Below are 10,129 nucleotides of genomic sequence, written 5' to 3' on the forward strand. Positions count from 1 at the left end.
TGACCTGTTTTTGGCAGACTGTTTTTCTCCTTGAGCACTGGAAAGTGCCTTAAGATACATGGGCAGGGCAGGCTTTTAACTGCTGAGCGCTTAGATTAGGGCAGGTGAACTCTAGTCTTGATGTGAAGCCTTCCAAGTGCTACATCTTCTACCTACAGGTTGAAAGTGTTAAGTTTGATTCAGCCAAAGGCAAAACCACAGATCTGCTGTAGGATAACATATGACGTTTGAGCATTCCTGTAGCTTTAATTCAAGCATCAGAGCGCTTTATGATTACCTTAATTGGATCAAAAGCAGGACAGACGGTCATAAACTGCAATACCAAATATCTTTGGGTATCACAATCTAATCCCTGGAGGAGTTCCTCCTTTTCTTCCCCAAAATATAATATTCCAGCTACTTCCAATCCAGCATAATTGTGAAGATTAGTGGTATTTGGGCTAGTCAGAATGAGTCAAGAGGGTAAAAGTGGGAGCTAAGCGGAGCAGGAGTCAAGCTGCAGAAGCCCATTCAGCTCCCACAGGTTTTAACTGAACTGCAGGTGCGGAGACCAGCAGCTGTGGCTATGTAGGCAGGACAGACCCGCAGCAGCCCCACATCACCACTGCTTGCCACCGGATTTATGAATCAGCCTAAATAAGCCATATGGAGGGTGGTATTGAACAAGTGTAGCCAAAGGCTCATCATAAATTAATATTTGATGTAGCCTTGTACATCTATAAACACTTGCTTGCAGCCAATGTTTCGATGCCAATTTCAGCAAGGGCAAACCCATCATTTTTTAGATGTTATTCTTTGCATTCAGGCTTTAAAAATAAAGAAGCTCAAACACCAAGACCATTTACAGAGCTCCCTCTGGGAGAAGGAGTTTGGAAGATACTTGGACAGATGTAATTAAGTTGTAGAATTTATTTAAAACTGGGCTCGGAAAACTGTTAAAAATCACAATGTAGAAAATTATCTTGTACTAACCAGAGAAGACCTGATACAATAATGGGCCTTTTTCATCTCTGTATTTTATAATTCCAGTAAAACCCCTAGAAAAATATAATAAAGAAATTACTTTTCTTATAATGTACCCTATCAGCAAAATCTACAATAAAATCAAGATAGCCCAATAAAAGGAAGCAAACTGTGCAATTAAGAAGACAACAGAAACTAACTTGAAGCATTTTGAAGAGCCATAGTCAGGCACGAATGTCCCCATTTGTCCCTATTTGTGATTGCTTTTCATCTTTAACTTTAAGACTCAGAAACATTAACGCAAAAGAAGATTTAGCAAAACTAAGATGAGTCATTCATTCTCAAGCCGCAGATTCAGATTTATGAAATGATAAATGACTACCATGCTGGCAGAGATAATGGTTCATAATTAATATGCCACCACCCAGACCCCTGTGCTTTATCTTTAGATAGGGAACCCACAGGCAGAGGTGGTCAGAAATACTCAGGTTTTCATCTCGTTTCTGCCACTGAACCACAGCGCTGCCTTGGGAAACTGCTACAGTATTACTGTAGAAAAGCAGCTTTTGCCGTCCATCTTGCCTTGGTTAAGAGACAGAAAAAAAAAAAAAAAGAAAAGAAATAAAAAAGGCACAAGTTCATACAAACAAATAAAAGTGTGAAAACTTAAATGGGCAGACAGGGGTTCACTGTATTTCTCTATACACCATCAGACCTAATGGGAAAAGAAATATTTCAACCAAAATCCCATTTCAAATGCTGCCAGGTTGATTTCCAATCACATGAGGATTTCAGTGTCTTTCTATGAGGGTAAATGTGAGAAACACAATGGTGCAATAAGCCCAAAGACTGTAAATCAAGTAACAACACTGAAGTTTGCAGCCCTTCTGGCTAAGCCTCCATGTACCAGGAGGCAAAATTCCATTCAAGGAGCAGCTGGCATCAAGAAAACCATCTGATACTGTGCTGTTCTGGGAATAACTGACTTACAAATCACCTTTTTTCCCCGAAACAGAATAGGAAACCTAGCAAAGCTGGTCATTTAATGCAGTGTAATATATATGCTCTGAGAGCGAGCTGGCATTCAGAGCTCCGTGCATCCCCAGTTTCCTGTAAGATTTGGCAGCAGTGTCTAACAGCAACGCATCACATCTGCCAGTCACTCTTATGACATTAGTGGACAACCAAACTGCAATTTAAGCAGAAAAAAAAAAATAAAAAACAAATGCATGGCTTCTTGCAGGGCACAACTAATCTGGTCTCGGGAACTGCTCTGAACACTTACCAGTTCAGACACAAAAATCATTTCCCTGTCCTTTGCTATGATGATGACTGATGATACTTTACTTACCCATCAAAACCTATTACTCACCTCAGGCAAGTAATATTTTGCAAGGCTGAACTAATAACATTACCCAAAAAACCAGCCTCACCTCCAGGAACCTCATCAGTCAGGGACTGAAATGAACTTTCAGAGCCTGCAATGGAACCCTACCAATGCCTCAAGAGAAAGTGTTAGTAGCCACCGGCAAGCATTTAATGGTGTGAAGAACGCTTAACACTGATTTCACCATGTCAGTGAAGGGGAAAAAAATAATAAAAAAATTCAGAATTGAGAAATCCCAGGTTCCACCCATTGTACTTCCTACTAATTTTTGTTTCTCGCGAAAAGAGAGAAAAATTATAACTACAAAACAAGGAAAATACTGCTCTGAAAGATTAGAGATGGGAAATGGTCTAGGAAAGGAGAGGGATACCTTGGACTTGCAGCACAGGCTGGAAAAAAGGAGAAGTAAACACTTATCGTCCTAGCTCTGCCGCAGGACCGCTAAGATAAACTACTTTGGTTTTCGGGAGTTTGCCACGTTCGTTTGTACAATACAGCCCTTCCAAGGTTATCCTAAGTACGCATTAATGTACGGATTATGCTTAGGTGGTATTGCGCTCAGAGACAAAGAAACAGGCACCATGGCAATGCGACTTAAATCAATTTATAAGATCAGACAGCAATATTGTAAGTTCACTCTAAACCCAGCAGCTGAGCCTAGTACTAAGCCCAAACCAGCACTGTAGTTTGTAAGCTGCTCTCTCGGTTTCTTGACACAGTTGTGTCAAAAATACGCACGCGTGCATGTATTTATTTCAGCTGTCGAAAGAAGAGCACCCGCACAGGCCATGGCCGCGCGCTACATGAAGGCGCCTTCTGCAAAGCGCCCGTTTTACGCACAAGCCCATTGCCTGCCCAGCTCTCCCCACCGAGCACACTGAAAAGCCAGCGTGTGGCGAGTCAGCGGCAGCAGGTCTGGCTGTGCAGGCTGAGAGCGGCGCTGCCTCGCTTCTAGTGACTGTCCCCATCTGCGATATACTCACTTCGCTGCCTTTCTCTTCAGATTTATGTGACATCATGAAGCGAGCAAGGAAGCAGCCTGTTCTCCTTTCTCCTGCAGGAGCTGAACGAGGCACTCGGCGCTGCGCTGAAGCACATTTCAAGCTACTCCAAATAGAAGGGGAGGGATGCAAAAGAAGGTACAAAACCTACTTCCATGTCCACTGAGTTAGCGCTTTCTGTTCGTTTACTGAAAGCAAGAAACAGAAGGACATCTTCCCTTCACTTTTATAGCTTTCATTAAAAGCGTTTGGTGCTGATCTGCTTTTCCCCAGCTCTTCATCTCCTCCTGCTTGTGAAGAACAGTGGCTCTGGGGACGGCACCCAGCCTCTGACAAAGCCCTGTGCAAACCTGACACTTGTTGGGCTCAGCCAGAGGCCCAGGGACATCTCCTCAGGGCCGGAGACCATGACACTGCTAATCCTAGCCTCTGGGAACCACTTGTAACGACTGTAACACTTGCACACACTAATGCACGTCAGCCGGTGCCACACAGAAATCATACACCATAAAAACTGACACGTTGAGAAGCAGATCTGCAGGAGCGACCCAAAGCACTCCTTAGCAAGACGCTGGAACTTCTACCATTTCTAAATCTGATCCGATTTCTACAACAACAGATGCAAGATATAAATACTTTCCATCACTTGTAATCAGAACTGTTTTCACTCAAAACTTAATGACCTGTAAGGAAGCTGTAAGATTTGTGATTCAAGATAAAGTCAATTTTGTGACAACATAAAAATTGCAGTGCTGGGGGAAAAAAAAAAGTGATTCTTCTAATGGAAAACTAAAAGTTCAGTCACGCCACTTACATGTTTAACTAAGACACAAAGAATTAATTTTGCAATAACCATGCTCTTAAAGTGGAAGTAGTTAATGAAAACAATCAAGAGGAGCACACCATTATCCATAACGTTTTGTCATCTTCCAACGTTTTTGACATCTATAATGGCTGCACACCGGGTGTAGGCTCCCAGACAGACATTTTAAAGGAACATCAAATCTCTGCACTAGTTGCCTTATGTGCTTCTGTTCTGAAGCCACTTTACTTTTTCTGAATACTCATAATTTTCTGGGGAATAATTAAAGTTGGTTATCTAAAATCCAAAACACTGGTATTAAGGGGACTAATCTTAAACTCCAGAACTACCAGTACCCACTCCACAAGTTTTTCATGTATCATACAGACACCAAGAGCAATTGTGCCATGTTGAATAATGCATGTCAAGTATTTCACAAGAAAAAAACAATGCACCGAATTGGCAAGGCAAGCTTAAAAAATACAAATAAGCGTAGGCTTGTCTTTCAGATCCATTTGATGCTGAAGTCAAGAGGCAGAATCAGCCAGAGTGCCCATATTCTCTGCACATAATTGTGCAACAAAAATTGCAAAACAGATTTTTCTTCTGGTATTTGTTTTCTAAATAGCCTAGTAGCGTATGCAGTCAAGTTGTTATTTGCGGATTTAGCATTACTACAGAATGAAGGAATTAAAGTAAAATCTGGCACAGATGGCCACATAAAAACATCCAAACTTCTTTCAATTAAACATTACATGCCTTCTTCGTGTTAAATACAATGAGAAATTGCAAAAATACTCCTGTCCCCGTTGCAGAAAAGGTTAGGTCAAAAATGAATCTTCTTAGAAAATCATCTGAGTCTGAAAAGTGAAGTGTTTAGTCAAGGAACTAATTAAACAAAAGTACTTTTTCAGATAATACAAAAAAGAGCACAGTTTGCACACATACATAAGCCATTTTCCGTCCCCCCTTTCTCACCAGAAGTTTCAGCAAGTACAGATGGATTGATATCACTATCATGAAAGGTGAGCGAGGGATGAGAATGTGTAAATTTCGTGAACAATATAGTTGTTATTGATCCAACAATGCACTTAAGTATACGCTTAGTCCTATTTGATTTCCTAAAGGATTTTGTGCACTCTTCGGAGCTTCACTGAGAGCAACCACAAAACTGCCCATGACGCCACGCTTTCTTCACTTTGACTGCATCACCCAACTTTTCACCTTGAAAAGTTATAACCCAAATTTCCACCTAACTCTTCAAAAAAAAAAAAGAAAAGGAAAAAACCTCACCCACAATCCACTCAGGAGTACCTGCATTTTCCAAACTTGATTTATAAACATCTTGTGATTTATAAAACAAGGATAGACAGTACCCTGATACCCCTGTGTCAGCTTTAGTACAGTAAGAGTGACAAGCCAGAGTAGAGATGCTATTTTTCTCCAACAACGCAGTACTGTCCCCGACCTTGCCACGTCTGGTCTCTCAACTGAGTGACCAAGGGCAGCTGCAGGCCCTCTCCGGGCATTTCAGAGGCAATTCCTTCTCAATGCCCCTTCTGTAGCCAAGGCAGGACAGAAATCCACACCTGGTCTCAACGCAAGTGAATGACAAGGAAAAGGGCTGCTGATTGCTGATCAGGCTGTGCACTGTTTGAAATAAATAAATAAATTTAAAAGATTACACCTTTATGGGACTGACTTTTTCCCTATGTATTTATTTTTAAAAAAAAAAAAAAAGTATTAAGTGATCCAGTCCTATGCTATCCCATCTGAAAAACTTACATATATTCCGGCCTCTAAGTGGATGTAGCTCTGATACCAATGGGAAACCAGAGCCCAGGCATGGGAGCAGACAGGTCGGAGCTCAGGCTCCCAGCTCCTGCATCACACTGCCATCACTCTCTAGCCATAAAGACATCCTCCGAACACAGCGTGGGGGAGAGAGCAGCTCCTTAGAGCCACAAGGACACACGAGTTTAGCATCAACACGGGAGGCGAAGGCTGAAGCTACTGTAGCTCACCCTGTAAATTCACTGCAGCTATTTTCTCCCTCCTCCAGCGCTCTCACCATTCACGTTCCAGCTTCTGGGGACACCATAAAGTAGCACCGTGGGGACTACATACATGGAAGCAGTCAAAAAAACCAAACAACAACCCAACAAACCACGTGCGAAGAGAAAAGAAAGGGTCACATAAAGACACGGAGCAGCAGGAATGCAAGAGGAGCTGCCATGTACTGTTTGAAATGCAGGTTGTAAGACACAGCGCATCCCTGCAAGGCTCCCAAAACTCCTGTCTCCACCCACCCCACTGCAAAGAGACAGATGACTCCTAACAGCGGTGACTGTTTCCGTGCCTAGGATCATCCGATGTGCCAACGGGACCTCAGCTCTGCACTGCCCTGCTTCCAGCCAAACAGCAACACGTGAGGAAGCTTTGATCAGCCTCGCACCAGCCAAGAATGAACTCTGCTGCTGCTTATGTTCAGGTTTCTTGCTTAAATCACATATTTTGTTTGATTTAAAAGCTACAGCCTAAACAGTTATCAAAACAAATCCTGTGTGGTTCATGAATACAGCTTCTACCTCTGTTTGCTTAGATCTACCATGCTTTTATCTCATCATTTAGCTGGATTCAATCAGAAATTAAAAAAAAAAAAAGGCACCAGGAGATGAGCCAAAAGATGCTAAACCTAGTAATAAAACATCCATTCCTAGGAGGTAAAGTATTTTGCCAATAAGTTGAACCATCCTCTGGAAAGTAATCTGCCAAATTTAGCAAAGCACATCTGCACGCATACCTCACCTGTGGAGCACAGTTATGTGCTACTAATTAGGAAGGATGGGGTTTGGTCGGGTCTCTGTTTGCTTCAACTGTTAATTGATTCCACGTGTCGGAGCTTTCAGCTGCCAGCCTTCATTAACAAGTAAACATTTGGTCATTTTTCCCCCCAGTCTCTGATCTAATTTTTCACCCCACTGTGCTACCTTCCTCCCTCTCCTCTACCCCGAGACAACACACTGCTGGAGGGCTTGAAAAAAAGCTGAAATAGATTAAAAATTACAAACTATGGGAGAGAGGGAACAGTGTTTGTCTGGGGAAGGAGCACTGACATTGCAGCTCAGGAACTACCTTGTTATTACACCACAGGACGACTAGAAAAGCCCAGAGTAACTGCGGCTGTGGTTCAGCCTGGTTTTCACCCAGTAACTATGTTTTCCTGATATTTCAATTGAGGATTTATGATAATGGGATACAGGCCTCCAAAATCCTTTCCTGCGCAGAGGCGAGGCATGGACCAGCACAGGAAGGCTGAACAGATGACACTCCACACCTTCACCCACATCTCCATCATCATCTCCATCACCACCTGGGAGAATCTGATCTCATTCCTCACCTCCCAGTGCCCGGCTTGCAGCCCACCGCACTTCTCACCTCTCAAAAAATACCAGTATCCATATGAAAAATCACAATTTGAGGCTTTACCCTCAAATTCATATCTCTCCCCCCACCAATGGAACATATCATCATACCTACAAGTGCTTAGACTAAAAGCTTTGCATGAAGATAGGCGTGAGATAAGGGAGAGCCAGACCTTCTCCTGCAGACAAAACAACACAATTTTAAGCCAACCATTTATAAAGTAAAATCACAGATGCTGTTTTAAATAAATTCTAGATGCTACTTTTAATAAATCCGTCTAAAGGCTCGTGCTCCTGCTGCTGCCTTAAACTTCCAGTAAATAAAGAATTGGTGGTAAAACGTACAGACAAAACAGCGCGGCTGAGGCAAAGAAAACACAGCCTTGGGCCATGAGAAGTCAGGAATCCTCTGCAGAGCACATCTGTTTGTAAAGCACTCACCCTACTGCAACTTACTTACCGGGGCAATAAAAACCACAAAGGCAAGATAAATTAACTCTGGCAAAGAAAAATGGAACTGGCCCCGCACAATCTGCCCGGCGGTTGTACCCACTTGTACTCGGCAGCTCAAATTCGGGCTCCGTTTCCACCTCTGCACTCACGATGAATTACAATTTATTTCGCACGCTTTCAGCCTTAATGGGATTATTTGCAATGTAAGGTGCAATCAATTTTAGGCCAAAACTAGAGCACTGAGGCCAGAAATGTCCTGCGTTTTAATTGCATCTGTAATTAACTTTATAAGACTACAATCCAGCAAATCACCCTGGGGACACTTACTAATTATTATTACATATCTTATACCGACAAGTAGAAATACTCACTTAGGGAAAGACTGTCCCAACCCTCAAAAATATATAATCTAAATAGATGGGACCAGGAAGAGCAGGGAAGCAAAACACCGACACTAACGAGACCACGCCGGACCGCTGTTCATTGCTGTGTGGTAAGAAGAGTTCGCAGCACTAAGTACCCATTTTCTCTCCTTTTTACTTCTGTTTTATTATATAAAAAGACAAGAACCAGAGAGGTCTTACGCAATTTGGCACAAAAGATGGGAGCTCTTTATCCCTTAATCCCTATTACAGACCAACATGCGGATGTTTTTGTTTCTTTTTTAAACTTATCTGGGCAATATTTGAAAAAATTAGAGTAAATGTTTTCATATTAAAAATCTAATCCAATTCCTTGTGGCACCAAGCGTCACTAAAACTGGCTTAATCCCCTTCTTCTGAACACTAAACATCACTAAGACTGTCTCATACCGATCTTTACCCGCAGCACTGATCGATACTTTTAGAGTATTATATTTATCTGGCACTGGCCTTCCCACTGTTCATAAAATCTTGTTATCATTACTTCTAGTCTTTGAATTTGCTGTCAGAAAGTTTGGTGATGTTTTTTTTTTTCTCACGTAAGAAATGTCTACTTTCAAACACGAATCTCTGGTTTGGGGTAAGTCTCCTGGATCTCTTTCTATTGCGCTGAATTTATGTATTTTTTTAATATTTTTTGAGTTTTCACACTTCTAAGAAGTTTCCACCGGCGCTGGAACCAGGGCTGGATAACCCTGATTTTCCCAACCACCTCTTACGGTTAGAAACGGTCAAAAAAACACCCCCACCCCAGAACCCGTAAATATTTCACAATTTCGCTCCGCACCCCGTGATCAACTCGCCTTCCTACCGCGTCCTTAGCCGAGCTTTATAGCGGACTTTCCCCCTTTCGGAGTGCTTTAAAACACACTTTCCCCACCCAACCGGGCGCTCTGAGGGGGAGGGAGCCCTGAGGGGTTTCCTCAGCACCCGGCGGGGAGGGGACCCCTAGAGAGGGGCTCGTCCTGGCCAGGGACCGAACCGTAGACGGCCGGGGGCTGCCCCTCACCTCAGAGGCGCCATTTCCCCTCACAGACCCCGGGGCCGAGACGGGCCCGGCCCGTCTCGGCCCCGCCGCCATCGCCCCCCACCACAAGATGGCGGCCGGCGGCTTCCCGCGCTGCCGCCGTGCCCCCCGCCGCCCTCACTCACCCCCGACCGGCCACCCGGTGCCTCTCTGCCGTACCGGGTCTTTTTATTTTCTCGTTAACTCCGGCAACAATTAGTGCCCCGGCCGTCCCGCGGGAGGGCGGAGCGCATGCGCGGCGGTCCCGCTCCCCGCCGGTGCCGGCCGCGGCCCCGGCCCCGGCCCCGGCCCCGGCTGAGGCGGCGCTGAGAGCAGGGCCGGCGCGGGGGGGAACTGGGATGGGGATGGGGCCTGGGACGGGGAGGCACTGGGAGGGACTGGGACAGGGAAGAACTAGGACGGGGCTGGCAGTGAGATGGCTGGCACTGGAATGTGACTGGGCACTGGGATGGGCTGGCACTGGGACAGGGATGAACTGGGATGGGGCTGGCGCTGGGATGGCTGGCACTAGGACAGAGAGGCACCGGGGTGGAACTGGGCACTGGGATGGGGTGATAACTGGGACAGGGATGAACCAGGACAGGCAGGCACAGGAATGCAACTAGGCACTGGGATGGGGTGATAACTGGGACAGGGATGAACCGGGACA

At 44.5% G+C, this 10,129-nt stretch overlaps 1 protein-coding gene across 4 annotated transcripts in view; it reads right to left on the reverse strand.

Annotated features, from left to right (window-relative positions):
* The window catches only part of LOC134525200 (lethal(3)malignant brain tumor-like protein 3), a 52,225-nt gene extending 42,376 nt beyond the window's left edge, over nt 1–9,849 (reverse strand). For 2 of the 4 annotated variants that reach the window (XM_063355827.1, XM_063355829.1), the window contains exon 1: nt 9,640–9,849. The gene's annotated coding sequence lies outside the window, so the exon portion shown is untranslated. Of the gene's footprint in view, nt 1–9,605 lie in introns of all 4 variants that reach the window. The other 2 variants (XM_063355826.1, XM_063355828.1) reach the window with 1 other exon arrangement.
* Between the last annotated feature and the right edge of the window lie 280 nt (nt 9,850–10,129).

Source organism: Chroicocephalus ridibundus, chromosome 19 (genome assembly GCF_963924245.1).
Source record: "Chroicocephalus ridibundus chromosome 19, bChrRid1.1, whole genome shotgun sequence".
Lineage (NCBI taxonomy): Eukaryota > Metazoa > Chordata > Aves > Charadriiformes > Laridae > Chroicocephalus > Chroicocephalus ridibundus.